This window comes from Pseudophryne corroboree, chromosome 8 (assembly GCF_028390025.1).
Source record: "Pseudophryne corroboree isolate aPseCor3 chromosome 8, aPseCor3.hap2, whole genome shotgun sequence".
NCBI lineage: Eukaryota > Metazoa > Chordata > Amphibia > Anura > Myobatrachidae > Pseudophryne > Pseudophryne corroboree.
In genome coordinates, this window is record NC_086451.1 from 264,308,032 (window position 1) to 264,323,143 (window position 15,112).

Sequence of the window (15,112 nt, forward strand, 5' to 3'; positions counted from 1 at the left end):
TTAAACAATCCATGATATTATATTCATGAATCTGATGTACAAATCCCCAATCCTCTGATAAATCTCCATTACATCTAATTATCATTTTTTTTCAAATATTTTGGTGGCAGATCGATAGGCCAGCGGTGGGGATGCCAGCGTTAGAATACCGACCGCAGCATCCCAATGCTCAGAATCCTGACAGGGGGAAGGTAAGTAAACTTTCCTTCCCCCAATGGCCCCCTAACCCTACCCCTCCCTTCTAGCAGCCTAAATCTAACCCCCTTTCCCTCCCGCAGCTTAACCCTAACCCTCCCCGGTGGTGCTTACACTTAACCCCCCTTCCCGCAGCCTAGACCTTTAGATTTCCTGAGTGGATCCTGTGGCAGACATAGGGCTTTTCAGAGCACCTAGAAGAGGATTGTCTCTCAGAATAAGGGCAGGAACTGGCTTGAAAACTTCGTTAGGAGTTTTTACTTTATTCCGAATTGTCTCTATATGCTGTATCCTTACTAGGATCTAACTAACATAAGGGACCAGTGTGAACAATCTATGGGGGTCATTCCGAGTTGATCGCTCGCTAGCTAGTTTTAACAGCCGTGCAAACGCTATGCCGTCGCCCACTGGAGAGTGTATTTTAGCTTAGTAGAAGTGCGAACGCAGTGCAGCCGAGCTCTGCAAAAACAGTTTGTGCAGTTTCTGAGTAGCTCTGAACCTACTCAGCGCTTGCGATCACTTCAGCCTATTCGTGTCCGGATTTGACGTCAAACACCCGCCCAGCAAACACCCAGCCACACCTGCATTTTCTCAGACACACCTGCGTTTTTACAAACACTCCCTGAAAACGGTCAGTTGACACCCAGAAACGCCCTCTTCCTGTCAATCTTCTTGCGGCCATCAGTGCGACTGAAAACTTTGCTAGAACCTGTGCAAAACAACAAATGCCTTTGTACCCGTATGTCGCGCATGTGCATTGCGGTGCATACACATGCGCAGAAATGCCAATTTTTAGACTGATCGCTGTGCTGCGAACAACGGCAGCTAGCGATCAACTCGGAATGACCCCCTATGTCTAATATGTAGATTGGATACTTTTCCACCTCAATAAAACCCAGGAATATGAGGATGGGGAGTAACAAATAAAGTTGGGACATTTAGGCTAATTTAAATCAGCGCAATGTGCCGCCTGGTATCACCGTGATGCCTGACTGCACACATGGCAGTCATATACAGTAGTGCTAACATTGCAAATTTTTCCTCACTCAAATATAGGGTGTGAGCAGTGGTGCACGCAGGGGGGTTTCCGAGTACCTGGAAACCCCCCCTGATGAGCAAAACTTTTTATTTTTGAGACGGAGACACTGCTGTCTCTGTCTCAGTAAAAGCCGAGACCGCAGTCGTGACCGCGGAACTGCTCCTGCAGCAGTGTGCTACGTACAGTAGCTCTCTGCATAGAGAATGTCCGGGGGGAGCTGCTGGCTGCACATGCTCAGCCATAGCAGCTCCCTCCGTCCTCACAGTGACTGCCGCTAGCGTGCTCCTGCCTCCCAGACCCTGGTGATAGGTATGTATAACAACATATACAGTATGTATACTGTATATGAAGTTTGAGTGTTTGTATGTATTTGTAGGTATGTATTTATGTAAGTATGTGTGTTTGTTTGTGTGCTTGTGTATGTATATGTGTATGTATGAATTTGTGTGCTATATATATGTAAACATGCAGTATACATATATACATACACACACACACGGAAACGTGTGGCACTTTGCCAGCTGTCGGGATCCCGGCGCTCAGCATACCGGCGCCGGAATCCCGACACCCAGCATACCGACAACTATTTTCCCTCTTGGGGTGTCCACGACACCCCTGGAGGGAGAATAAATAGCATGGAGCACGTAGCGCGCCACCGTGCCCACAGCATGGCGCTCGCCCTGCTGCCGGCATAGTGGCGCTCAGATATCTGCGCCGGGATCCCGAGTGCCGGTATGCAGTAGTAGACCCCACGGAAACTCCCCTGACTAAATCCTGCGTTTGCCCCTGGGTGTGAGGGAAAATGTGCAATGCTGGTGGGTACAATTCCGGAACGTCACATTGCATCCATTACATTGAATTAAATTCCCTCCCATCATGTGAATGTATCTAATAACTAATGTGATCAGTGGTACAACACATGGAGAAGATGCAATAATTGCCCCTGAATGAAATCCTGTGTGCTTCTCTACTTGACATAGATTCATTATAACTTGTTTTCTGAATATAATTAGCAACTTTGGAAATAAAGATTTTCATTGGTTATGAATATAACACAAATACATACAGTATATACAGCAGTGCCGTTTTTATGGCCGGGCAGCGGCAGCTCCTACCTTTGAGGAGATGGGAGGCTGCCACAGGCCAGGTCCCATGAAGAGGAGAGAGCTGCTGCTACCACTGGCCGGGTCCGGGGAGGGGAGAAAGCCACTGCTGACGCGGGCCGGGCCCCAAGGAGGGGAGAGAGCCGCTGCTGCTGCTGCAGGCTGGGTCCTGGGTCCGCACATGCGCAGTCAAGGGGCTTCTAAGGACTGTATCGGCTGCAGTCCATAAAAGCCAGAGTTTGTGAATACGCAGCCAAGCTGCTGATTGACTGCGCATGTGCCAATCGCTACCAGGCAATTGCAGCCCAGTCTGGCAGTCTCGGAGGGAGGAGACACCTCCCAATGGGATTGCCTGTACTCGGGTTGACTGGCAGGTAGGACTTCTAATAGAAGTCATCACTGCCAGTCACTGTGCAGTAAGTGCAGTCACAGACTGCAGCTGGCTCACTCTCTGTAGTGGCGGATTTGACTCAGCCCATAGGTAAAATTCAGCACTGGGGCCGGGACAGCTGTGCAAACGCTGGGGGCGGCGCCCAGCGGCCATTGTGTGCAGTATTCTATGTGGAATGGTGGGCCTCACAGAATACTGTGAAACATGGCCCTCCCAAAATGGCGCCCCCCAACCCCCCCGCCCAATCTAAGAGATTACAGTTTTAATGGATACTAGAGAAGGCGGTGGCCATTTTAGGAAGGACATTTAGACGGAGCCCGGAGAAAGGAGGCAGGCAACAGCAAAGCGGTGCCTGGAATGTAGCAGCAGCGGAGGGAGCAGGCTAGCAGCAGCAGCATGAAACAACCCCGGACAATGAGCAGGACCAGGTACAGTACCAATTTTAAGGGGAATTGTGACTATTACTAAGTGAGGCATGGTGCAAGGGGCATTACTGTGTGGGGCATAACAAGGGGCATTACTGTGTGGGGCATAACAAGGGGCATTACTGTGTGAGGCATACTTTGGTGCAAGGGGCATTACTCTCTGGGGCATAATATGGTCCTAGGTACATTACTGTGTGGGTCACAATAAGGTGCAAGGGGCATTACTGTGTGGTGCTTAATACAGTGCAAGAGGCATTACTGTATGGGGTGAAATATGGTGCTAATGGCATTAGTATTTGGGGCATAATATGGTTAAGGTAGTATTTTCCTGCATGACCATGCCCATTTCAGCAAGACCACACCCCTTTTTCTGGGGCATGCGCATTTCCCCCTTTAGTCCCTTTACTTAAAAAACGAGAAGATTACTGATATAACCATTGGAAATGAGCCAGCATATTTACCAGTTAAGTCAAAGTCTACTTGTGACCATCCTAAACAGCCTTTCACTCTTACAGTACACTTACAGGGGAAAAAAAAAAAAAAGATAAATGAAAAACTCACAAGACTATTAAATGATAGATATCTGAAGTGTCTCATGTGCTAATAAGGGTCTTGTGCTGCAGAACCCAATATTATTATTATTATTATTATTATTGCTTATTTATAGGGCACCTAACAAGGTGGGTAATTCAGATCTGATCGCAGCAGCAAGTTTGTTAGCTAATGGGCAAAACCATGTGCATTGCAGGGGGGGCAGATATAACATGTGCAGAGAGAGATAGATTTGGGTGGGTTGTATTGTTTCTGTGCAGGGTAAATACTGGCTGCTTTATTTTTACACTGCAATTTAGATTTCAGTTTGAACACACCCCACGCAAATCTAACCTCTCTGCACATGTTATATCTCCCAAGTGGCATTTCTAGGAGGGTGCAGGCTGCACCTAGGTATCAGCCTCCGAGAGGTGACACAAAAATGCTGACTCCTTCTCAGTGACAGGAACCAGGTGCTGCACTATGACATTATGGGCCTAATTCAGACCTGATTGCTGCTGTGTGTTCTCGCGCAGCGGGCGATCAGATCTGAACTGCACATGCGCAAGTGCCGCAGTGCACCAGCGCTTGCCAGAGATGTGATTGGCATCTCTGCCCAGCGATCGCCTCTGCCTGATTTACAGGCAGTGGCGTTCGCTGGGTGGGGTTGGGCGGGCCGGTGGTGTTGGGCCGCCGTTTTGGGGGTGCAGTTTGGGCAACGCAGGCATGCCCAGATCATGCGGGGGGAGGGCCGCGGTGGCTGCATGATGTCACACGCAGCCGCTGTGACACGGAGAGCGACGGGTAGGTCCCTGCCAGTGCTCAGGAGCTGCGCTGGTAGGGAGCTACTCTTCAGGTACAAAAGCATTGCCGCCATGCAATGCTTTTGTATCTGTGCGGTGGGGAGAGGTCCAGACTAGCCCTGTGCTGGCTGTCCCCCCGCATGTCAGGGTGGATGATCGGAGCCGTGCAAAATTTTGCACTGCTATGATCATGTCTGAATTAGGCCCTATGTGGAGCACTCGCCTTCTGTCACAGTGTAGGAGACAGCAGTGCAGTCAAACAAGGATCCAGGGGCAGCCCAGCATCTCTGGGAATGATGAAATTGGGTCAGGTCAGGCCACGCCTTCAGCACATATCGGGGAGCTTGTCAGCGCACCGGGCATCACTGACCCCTATGATGCCCCTGCATACTCCACATAGTGACAACCAGAGGCGTCACCAGGTGTGGTGACACCCGGTGCGCACCCCATATCTCCTGCCGTGGCAAAAGGGGCGTGGTCTTACACTTAGGGGGCGTGGCTCCGCAGGGATCCTGGAATCGTCACTCTGGGGGCGTGCCCAGCATCTCCGGAGATGCTGGGCTTCCCCCAGAGACAGTCTCCGTGTGCTGTCGGCTCCTCTTCTATGACAGGAGCCGGGTGCTGTAGGAGACCTTCTCACTGCAGTACCTGGCTCCTGTCACTGCGGAGGAGCTGACATTTGGTGCCACACCCGGGTGCGGGCCGCACCACCAGCACCCGCCTTGTGACGCTACTGGTGACAACCTCCCCGGCTCTAATCGCTGTGTGCCTCCTTCTCCTGCACCTCCATGAGGCAGCAGTTGCAGTGCAAGCCTTCCTTTATTCCTGTAGCGGGGCTAGAGAAGTGCAAGAGGATTGTGAACTGATATGAACAAACTTACATCTTTAGCTCAGTGTTTACTATTGGTTAAGCAGAAACAAAGTGGTTGTATTTCTCTTTTCATGTAGACAGAGATCAACAAATGTATCACTTTGACTGCTGCTATATATCATAAGTAACAAATATTCATATGCAACACTAGTTTAACTAGATGTCTTTCACATCGTTCCTAAACCATATCACAAAGAACATCTATATTTCTCTTTTTGTTTCTGACTACACTCATTCATACAATAATTTCCACATGTCTTTTTAATAAAATTCATTCTATACATTATTTGTAAGTTTTACCACATTGGGGTTAATTCCAAGTTGATCGCAGCAGGATTTTTGATAGCAGTTGGGCAAAACCATGTGCACTGCAAGGGAGGCAGATATAACATGTGTAGAGAGAGTAAGATTTGGGTGGGTTATTTTGTTTCTGTGCAGGGTAAATACTGGTTGCTTTATTTTTACACTGCAAATTAGATTGCAGATTGAACACACCACACCCAAATCTAACTCTTTCTGCACATGTTATATCTGCCTCCCCTGCAGTGCACATGGTTTTGCTCAATTGCTAACAAAAATCCTGCTGCGATCAACTTGGAATTACCCCCATTGTGATCCGATTCAGAGTTGATCGTAGATATGCTAAAAAAAGGCACATCTATGATCAATTACTCTGACATGCGGGCATAGCCAGATTAAGGGAGGGATGCAGGGCATACTGTACCCTGGGCCCCCCCTTTGTCAGGGGACCCCCGGCAAGAGCACACTGACATCACTAGCTTTTCCTCTTATGCAACAGCAAAACCAGGCAGAGAGCAGGACAGTATACAGTGAAGGCAGAGACACAGGAGTAACAGGTTTCATGAGATACCGACCAGAGTAGAGATAGGAGGGTGGAAAGAGCTGTAAGTGACACAGTGATCCCAGATTCTCCTCCTCCCTGCCTGGGAGTCTGGGTCCTGTGTACAGCGGTGCAAGTGGGCAGGTACGGGTGGGTACGGCGTACCCTTAAAAATTTAGCCGTGGCACTGCCGACGGACCGCCGCTCCCTCCCTCCGCTGCTCACCGGCCATGAGGCAATCAGAGCTCGCGGACCGGCAGCCAAGACTTCCGGACATGAGCTTTGATTGGCTCACAGACCAGTGCTGAATTAAAGGAAGACACCTGCATCGCAGCCGGAGACTGAGGGGCAGGAGAGGCGCAGGCTGCACTCTCCTCCCCTCACACACAGGACAGCAGCAGCAGCGGTGAGCAGCAGGGGAAGGGGGGGGGGGCATGTATACCTGGCACTGGGGGCATATCTGGCACTAGGGGGACACGTATATCTGGCACTGTGGGGGCATTTCTGTATCTAGCACTGGGGGCATATCTGGCACTGGGGGTACATGTGTATCTGGCCCTGGGGGCATATCTGGCACTGGGGGGGACATGTGTATCTGGCACTGGGAGGGACATGTGTATCTGGTACTGGGGGCATATCTGGCACTGGGGGAATATCTGGAACTGCGGGGACATGTGTATCTGGCACTGGGGGACATGTGTATCTGGCAGTGGGGGCATATATGGCACTGGGGGGGCATGTGTATCTGGCACTGGGGGCATTTCTGTATCCGGCACAGGGGGCATATCTGACACTGGGGGCATATATGGCACTGTGGGGGCATTTTTGTATGGGGGCCAATGTATATCTGACACAGTGGGGGCATTTGTGTATCTGGCACTGTGAGGCAATGTATATATGGCACTCTGGGGCATTTGTGTATCTGGCACTGTGGGGCAATGTGTATCTGGCACTGTGAGGTAATGTATATCTGGCACTCTGGGGGCATTTGTGTATCTGGCACTGTGGGGCAATGTGTATCTGGCACTGTGAGGTAATGTATATCTGGCACTCTGGGGGCATTTGTGTATCTGGCACTGTGGGGCAATGTGTATCTGGCACTGTAAGGCAATGTATACCTGGCACTCTGGGGGCATTTGTGTATCTGGAACAGTGAGTCAATGTGTATCTGGCACTGTGGGGCAACGTGTATCTGGCACTATTGGGGTCGTATGTGTATCTGCGCCTCCCCCATATGTGTATCACGCCCCCATTTTCATTGGCCACGCACATTTTTTGGCACCCGCGCACACAGTACCTATAGGACATTTTTTCTACTTGCACCACTACTTGCACCACATTTAAATGTGCCCGCCCATTTGAGATGTGACTGTCAGTCACTGGCGGACCCAGCAGCAATGTACACACAGCCAGATGCGCTGATACAGTATATCTGTAGATATCGACTATGTTGGACAGCCAATGCGATGTGTTTATGAACAAGGTTGTTCACAGACATATCAGGGTTACACACCCACCAATGGGCTCGCAATATATTGGCCATTCACTTAAATGGACAATATATCACCCAGTATGTACCCAGCTTAAGAGGACATCCAATCCCATCAGGCTCAGCTGCATCAGGGGTCAGAGGAGCCAAGTCCTTTACCCCTGGTGCTCAGCATCATGATATTGATTAAAGCAGTAGACTCCTCTCAGGCAGTGTGGGGACTGAGCGGTCTATTCATGAAGCAGTGAAAAGTGTGGAGAAGTGAGCCTGTGGAGAAGCTGCCCATGGCAACCAATCAGCTGCTCTGTATAATTTTATAGCATGCAAATTATAATTGTTACATCAATGCTGATTGGTTGCCATGGGCAACTTCTCCACTGGCTCACTTCTCAACACTTTTCACTGTTTCATGAATAGACCCCTTATTCTTCTAGTCTCCAGTCTCTGCCTCCAACAGCAGCTCTCCCAGAAGCAGCACAGTAACTGCTGGGAGGGCTGCTGCTAGCAGTGGAGGCCAGGGACAAGCAGAATTGTCCCCAAACAGCAGTGTTAGAACTGAGACAAAACAGCTCCAGCCAGGGGGCCCCCCCGACAGTGGTAGGCCTGGGGATACTCGACCCCTGTGTCCCTTCCTTAATCCGGCTCTGCATGTATGTGTGTGTCTGTTGTATGTATTTGTGTATGTACTGTTTGTGACCCTGTGATTGTCTTGACAGTTTGTCTGTGTATATCTGTCTGTGATCCCATGCATGTGTGAGAGCCTGCTGTGAGTATGACTGATTTGTGAGAACCCGCTGTTCACATCATTACACCCTTCCAACTAGTAAACTATCCGAGTAGGGTGTGGCCATGCCCTCTATGACGCAGTTACACTCCGCGGCATGATATAGGCACGCACCTCGGGACCTTATTTTTCACTTTGCTCCCCCTTGCTTTTGAACCATTGATACAGAGAGGCAGGAGAAGGAGATAGGAAGACAAGGGGCATGGGAGCAGAGGCAGAACTACCGCTAGTGCAACCAGTGCATTGCACTGGGGCCCGCCTCTGTCCAGGGGCCCAAAGCATGTAATGAGTCAAACTGACTCATTACATGCCACTGTGTGCTGCGGGCAACCGCTGCCCGCAGCACACAGCCGCCCGGACAGGAGAGGAGAGGAGCAGCGGTACGGGGGAGAAGCAGGAGGAGGGAGGTGGAGGAGGGAGCCGCAGCAGCGCTTTACTACTGGTTGAGGCGCTGCTGCTGGCCCTCTGCTTCACTATAGGCTGTCTTCCGGGAACAGCCTATAGTGAAGCAGAGGGGCAGCAGCAGCGCCTCCACCAATAACACAGCGCTGCTGCGACTCCCTCCTCCACCTCCCTCCTCCTCCTTCTCTCCTGACCGGGAATCGTGAGTGACCAGAAGCTGCACCGAGGAGCCTGAGCCAGCGGAGATGGTAAGTATAATTCTTCCTTCTTTCTTTCTTTCTTTCTTTCTTTCTTTCTTTCTTTCTTTCTTTCTCTCTTTCTTTCTCTCTTTCTTTCTTTTCTTTCTTATCTTTATTTCTTTCTACAAAAAGGGGGACTGTCAGCCACAATGTGTAAAAAGGGGGAATCTGCCTGCCGCAATGTGTAAAAAGGGGGAATCTGCTTGCCGCAATGTGTAAAAAGGGGGAATCTGCCTGCCACAATGTGTAAAAAGGGGGAATCTGCTTGCCGCAATGTGTAAAAAGGGGGAATCTGCTTGCCGCAATGTGTAAAAAGGGGGAATCTGCTTGCCGCAATGTGTAAAAAGGGGGAATCTGCCTGCCGCAATGTGTAAAAAGGGGGAATCTGCCTGCCGCAATGTGTAAAAAGGGGGAAGCTGTCTGCCGTAATGTGTAACAAGGGCACGCTGTCTGCCGTTATGTGTAAAAAGGGCACGCTGTCTGCCGTTATGTGTAAAAAGGGCACGCTGTCTGCCGTTATGTGTAAAAAGGGCACGCTGTCTGCCGCTATGTGTAAAAAGGGCACGCTGTCTGCCGCTATGTGTAAAAAGTGTACGCTGTCTGGCGCTATGTTTAACAAGGGCACGCTGTCTGCCGTAATGTGTAAAAAGTGTACGCTGTCTGCCGCTATGTTTAACAAGGGCACGCTGTCTGCCGTTATTTGTAAAAAGTGTACGCTGTCTGCCGCTATGTGTAACAAGGGCACGCTGTCTGCCGTTATGTGTAAAAATGGCACGCTGTCTGCCGTTATGTGTAAAAAGTGCACGCTGTCTGCTGCTATGTGTAAAAAGGGGGACGCTATCTGCCGTAATGTGTAAAAAGGGGACGCTGTCTGCCGCTATGTGTAAAAAGGGCACGCTGTCTGCCGTTATGTGTAAAAAGGGGGACGCCTTCTGCCGTAATGTGTAAAAAGTGCACGCTTTCTGCCGCTATGTGTAAAAAGGGCATGCTGTCTGCCGTTATGTGTAAAAAAGGGGGGCGCTGTCTGCCGTAATGTGTAAAAAGGAGACGCTGTCTGCCGTAATGTGTAAAAAGAGGAATCTGTCCGCCGTAAGGTGTAAAAGAGTCTCTACCTGGTGTAGTGGTGCTACTGTGCGGCGTAATTTGAATAATGGAGACTACTGTGCACCGTTTTATGAATTGGTATTATTTTGTGGCCACACCCCTTCCCCACAATGCCACGCCACAATGTATTTTTGCGCGCGCCTACGGTGCGCACTGCCCCTGTTTTGCATGCAGGGGTGGGGCTCCGATGCCGTTTCTTGCACACAGTGCTAAAATGTCTAGTTACGGCACTGTTGCTAGGTATCCATTTCTCTGGCCCTGAGCAGGTCCCCCTCACCAGATCCTCTCCAGGGGTGAGGGGGTGGACTTGGTTGGGATGGGGGGCCCAAAGCATTTTGTCGCACCTGGGCCCACCGCTCGCTAGTACCGCCACTGCATGGGAGAGATTACAATTAAAAGCTTTCTTGAATTTACTTGAATTGAGATGGGTAACGTTGCAATGACATTTTACGGTAATAGAGTTTAGCATCAGGTAAGGCAATTTGGCAGATGTGCCAGGTCACCTATGAATTCTGCTATTACACCACAATTCCACTGAATAGCATTTTGTCTTGTATTTGTAAATTCATATTTTGCAGAACTTATAGTTTATTTCTTACATATGGATGAGAAAGGTCAATTCATTATGGTGTGTTGTGTGGTTAAGGTCAGGACAAAGAACACTTACAGTACGGCCAAATTCCAATGGTGAAATTAACCAAATGTGGAACAATGAGAATATTTCATGGAAGGGTTTATAAAATTATGTTCAGCTCTACTATTCAGGCCTCCAAGCGCTATGCTATTTTGTGACTACATTTACAGCTTTCCTCCATTTCTTTTGGTTTAATAAATGGTCTATTTATATGAATACGTCATCGTCCAATATAACCAGTGACATTCTATTCATGCTTTGTTTGTATGTAGACAACCTACTGTATGTTGTATTTGAAATAAACTAGTAAATGAGAATTCACAACATAAGAAATAATACAAATTGTTCCCACCAATATTTTATATGCAGATATTTAAACTAATGCACAAGATAGATTAACAGTAAAGACCCTTAGTAGTTTAGTTCATGCTTTAATTTGCCTTACTACACTCACTTAATTATACCTTCTCTTCCCAAATGCATATAATGACTATAATGCAGACTAATTTTCTGAGTACTAACAGCAGCTTCTAATTTTACAGTGTGGAATATAATTATATCTAATTATCGATGTTCTTAAACATCTGCACCATCTTCTAAAACACAGTGACATGTCAACGTCACCTGGAAAGTAATACATGGATTATAAATCAATTCTCTTTATCCAGAGCCGATGTATCATCATACAGCAGCAGCACGCTATGTTAGTGACATGTGACACCAGTGTTTCTGTGGTGATCCAGAAAGTGGCAGATGCTTTCTCACTTCTGGCAGAATACAGATTATTTATTTTTAGCATTAACGCATTTAAGACGCTTTCTGTTTGCCATTTTCCATCTTGCACAAAATACAGTGTACCACCTTGCCTGCACACCTGTATTATTAGCACGATGAGAAAATGTATCAAAGCCTTGCAGCAGCTAATGTGCTTACTGTAGTCTGGTCTATTCATTCTCATCTGAGATTTGTCTTTTTTTCCTGCAAACTGTCTCGTAGTCAAGGAAATTGCATTTCACTCATAACTGAAGCCCTTTGTAATAGGAGGAAGCCAGCAGAATCCAGCCACAAATTAATGAGTGTGCTATCAACACTAAATTACATAATATAATACATATTATCAAACCTGTGACCTGTTGTTAATTTCCATCAATATAATAATAATAATAATAATAATAATAATAATAATACTAGAACCACGGCAGATGGCGGGAGGCTTAGTGAGTGTAGTTCTTACATTGGAGAAGGAGTGTACAGCAACTTTATAAGTTATCTGCCCCCATTTCCGTATGGGGGGGCAGATAACAAGGTGGTATATACAGTTCAACATACAGTAATATACTATATTATACAGTGAGCTGTATATAAGACATTCCAACTTATCAGAAATAATTACACCTTTTAGAAACCATCATGTAATCTACTAAAAAGGGCAGAATGCTACTCCAGGAATTCCAAGTGATTGCACCCTCATTTAGTTACTGTGTGCCCTGCATGCTCGATCATACTCTATACCACACCCCTCCACCACTATATCTGCTTTGTGGTTGCTATAGAGCAGAGCTACCCCAGCCAGTTTGTCTGTATAAAATATCAGCTAGTGCAGTACACAGTGATAGCTGTGCGGAGGATCTCTAGTTGAAGACTGACCTATACAGCTGACATTTCATTAATGTTGTGTTGCTGCACCTCCACTTTCACCATACAGTAATAAAATCACTATATGAATATACCCATGTAAGCAGAGGTAGCTGTTAACTTTTAAAACACTATAAATCAGCCACCTGATAGCTAAAGGAATGTGTACAATATATATTTAAGGGTGTCCCAAACTCATATGTCTGTTTTCAAATAATGCCACAGTGCCTGCTATGCGTACTTGAATGAAGCCACTGCACTACATAAGCAGCTCAGGTTAATAATGAAGTAATGCACTCGATGAACACACTGAAATCTATGTAATGCTTGCATGTTCAACGGCTCTGGGCAGCATACTGTAGCTCCTAAATTATTCCTGCGCTGATACATGGAACTGGGATTGTCTGCTGCATTGTAACTGCAGAATGTACTTACATAGGAAGTATTGCAGATGGACGGGGCATACTGATGAAGGACAGACTCTAACCACTACACATTTTATTACAGTCACAAACCCACATTTCAATGTGACAAATGGGGTGAGCTGGTGATTACATCTTCTCTGGCAACTAGGACTCAGGAATAGCAGGGACAGAATGAGAGCAATTGTTAAACTCAGATAGGCAGACAATTAACTGGAAAAACTGCCAGACATTGCTACTGATTATTTTACTGATGCTCACTGTATATTGGCATCTATCTCTATATATAGATATTTGTACAGAGTCGACCTTTCAATAATAACTTTATACTAATTAGATAAAAACACTTGTTCTCAGGTAAGATTCATGCAGTGGGCAGGATACTAGGCACTTACCTGTGAGATCCCGTCCGTTACCTGTAGATTCTCCCTAGACTGTATGTTTCTGGCTGTAGAGAAGGAGATGTGGGAACAGCAAGGAGGATGAGCTGTGCAGTCCTCTGACCGTGATCCTTATGCTGAAAGTTTTGCTGCAGACTGGAAGAGATCCACAATCCAGCAGCAAACCAGATATCAAAGCAGATATATGTTCAACTTTATTCGGTAATGGCTACATCACATGGGATTGTTACTTAACTGGGAGGAGCAAAATGCATTGCAAAATCAGGTCAGAGGCAGACAGCAGGCACAGATTGCTAACAGAGATGTAGAGGAGAGGCTGGAGACGTGTAATCCAAGGGAGCTGCATAGCATATATTTGTAACCACTTCTATATATACATTACTCTGTCACAACATGTAACTACAGCATTGTATGATAGGCAGGTCTTAAGTACATCGATTCATCTATACAATCTGTAAAATGTTTAACAGTGGAAGCAATACATTTAAGTCCATTTTTTGTAAAAGAGTAAAGAATTGCAAATACTCTAGATGACTCAAACTGTTAAGCAAGATTAATGAATAGAATTTATGTAGCCCTATTCCTTTAGTCTTCTGGTACCCAAAGGGTTAGTATGTGACAAAGATGTCCCTTCCCTGTGAGTGAGATAGGTAATCACTGACATGGAGCGTTGCTTTCCCAGCAATAGCACTGAGACTGCAACGATTGCAGTATAGACTAATTAAAATGACTTTAGGACGGGAGACAGTAAGTGGAATGACAGCTCTGGTCTGTAAAAAGGAATTCCAATAGACTATAATGAGAGCAGAGTGAACTTTTATGTATATTTAAAAAAAAAAAATATCTTAAATCTATGCAAACACTTCTTGCTGTACTAAGATTCTATCATATATTCTACATGTGAAATGACATGGAAGCCCACTGTTTACTATGGAATGGAAGCTGTTTTATATACCACCCGAATGCAAAAATCTCAATTAAGCAGTGCATATGTCTCATTAAGGGACATATTTATAATTGTTTGCGGTGTGCCCTCATTATTCGAGAATCCTTATTGCTGCAATTCACAGTAATACGGAATCCTATATCACCTGAATATATCATTACTGAGCCACTTTGACAGGGTCTCCAAAGGGACCATGGCAATCAGTAAGGGGTGTAGTATGGTATGACGGCCAGCATACCAGCGCCGGGATCCCAACCGCCGGCATACTGACAGCTGGGCAAGCGCAAATGAGCCCCTTGTGGGCTCACTGCACTCGCCACACTGTGCTTGCCACGCTATTTATTCTCCCTCCAGGGGGGTCGTGGACCCCCAAGATGGAGAAAAGTTGTCTGTATGCTTGGTGACGGGATTCTGGCGCTGGTACACTGTGCGCCGGGATCCCAACAGCCGGCAAACTGAATACCACCCATCAGTAAGAAGTATATGGATTGCATGTACGATCACTTTATGTCCTCCTTCTCCTCCCCCTGCCCTGGCACTGCTTCTATTGCTCATGTACCATGTTTGGCGCATGTTTACACTGATGTCAAAGGGGAGGGATCCTACAAAGAAATATTCATTAAGTTACCCACAGGTTCCATTGGCTAATGCATTCCGGAGCTCTGTAAATATTGCATTGAAGCAGCCCCCTTAGATTAAATACCTATCATGGCTTCTTAGGAAAACAAAAACCTGGTCTTCTCTGATATCTTCTGTGGTCTCCCATAAATACATTCCAAGGATACTTACTATTTGCAGGTTCCCTCCGAAAATGGGGTGTCTTCAGGGGATAAGACGGAAATATGATTTTATATTGT

The 15,112-nt window shown here is 47.0% G+C and overlaps 1 long non-coding RNA gene across 1 annotated transcript in view; it reads right to left on the minus strand.

Moving 5' to 3' along the window:
- LOC134948933 (uncharacterized) overlaps window positions 1-13,630 on the minus strand; it is a 59,416-nt gene extending 45,786 nt beyond the window's left edge. The window contains exon 1 of the long non-coding RNA XR_010183063.1: window positions 13,304-13,630. This is a non-coding gene — a long non-coding RNA (uncharacterized LOC134948933). The remainder of the gene's footprint in view (window positions 1-13,303) is intronic.
- Between the last annotated feature and the right edge of the window lie 1,482 nt (window positions 13,631-15,112).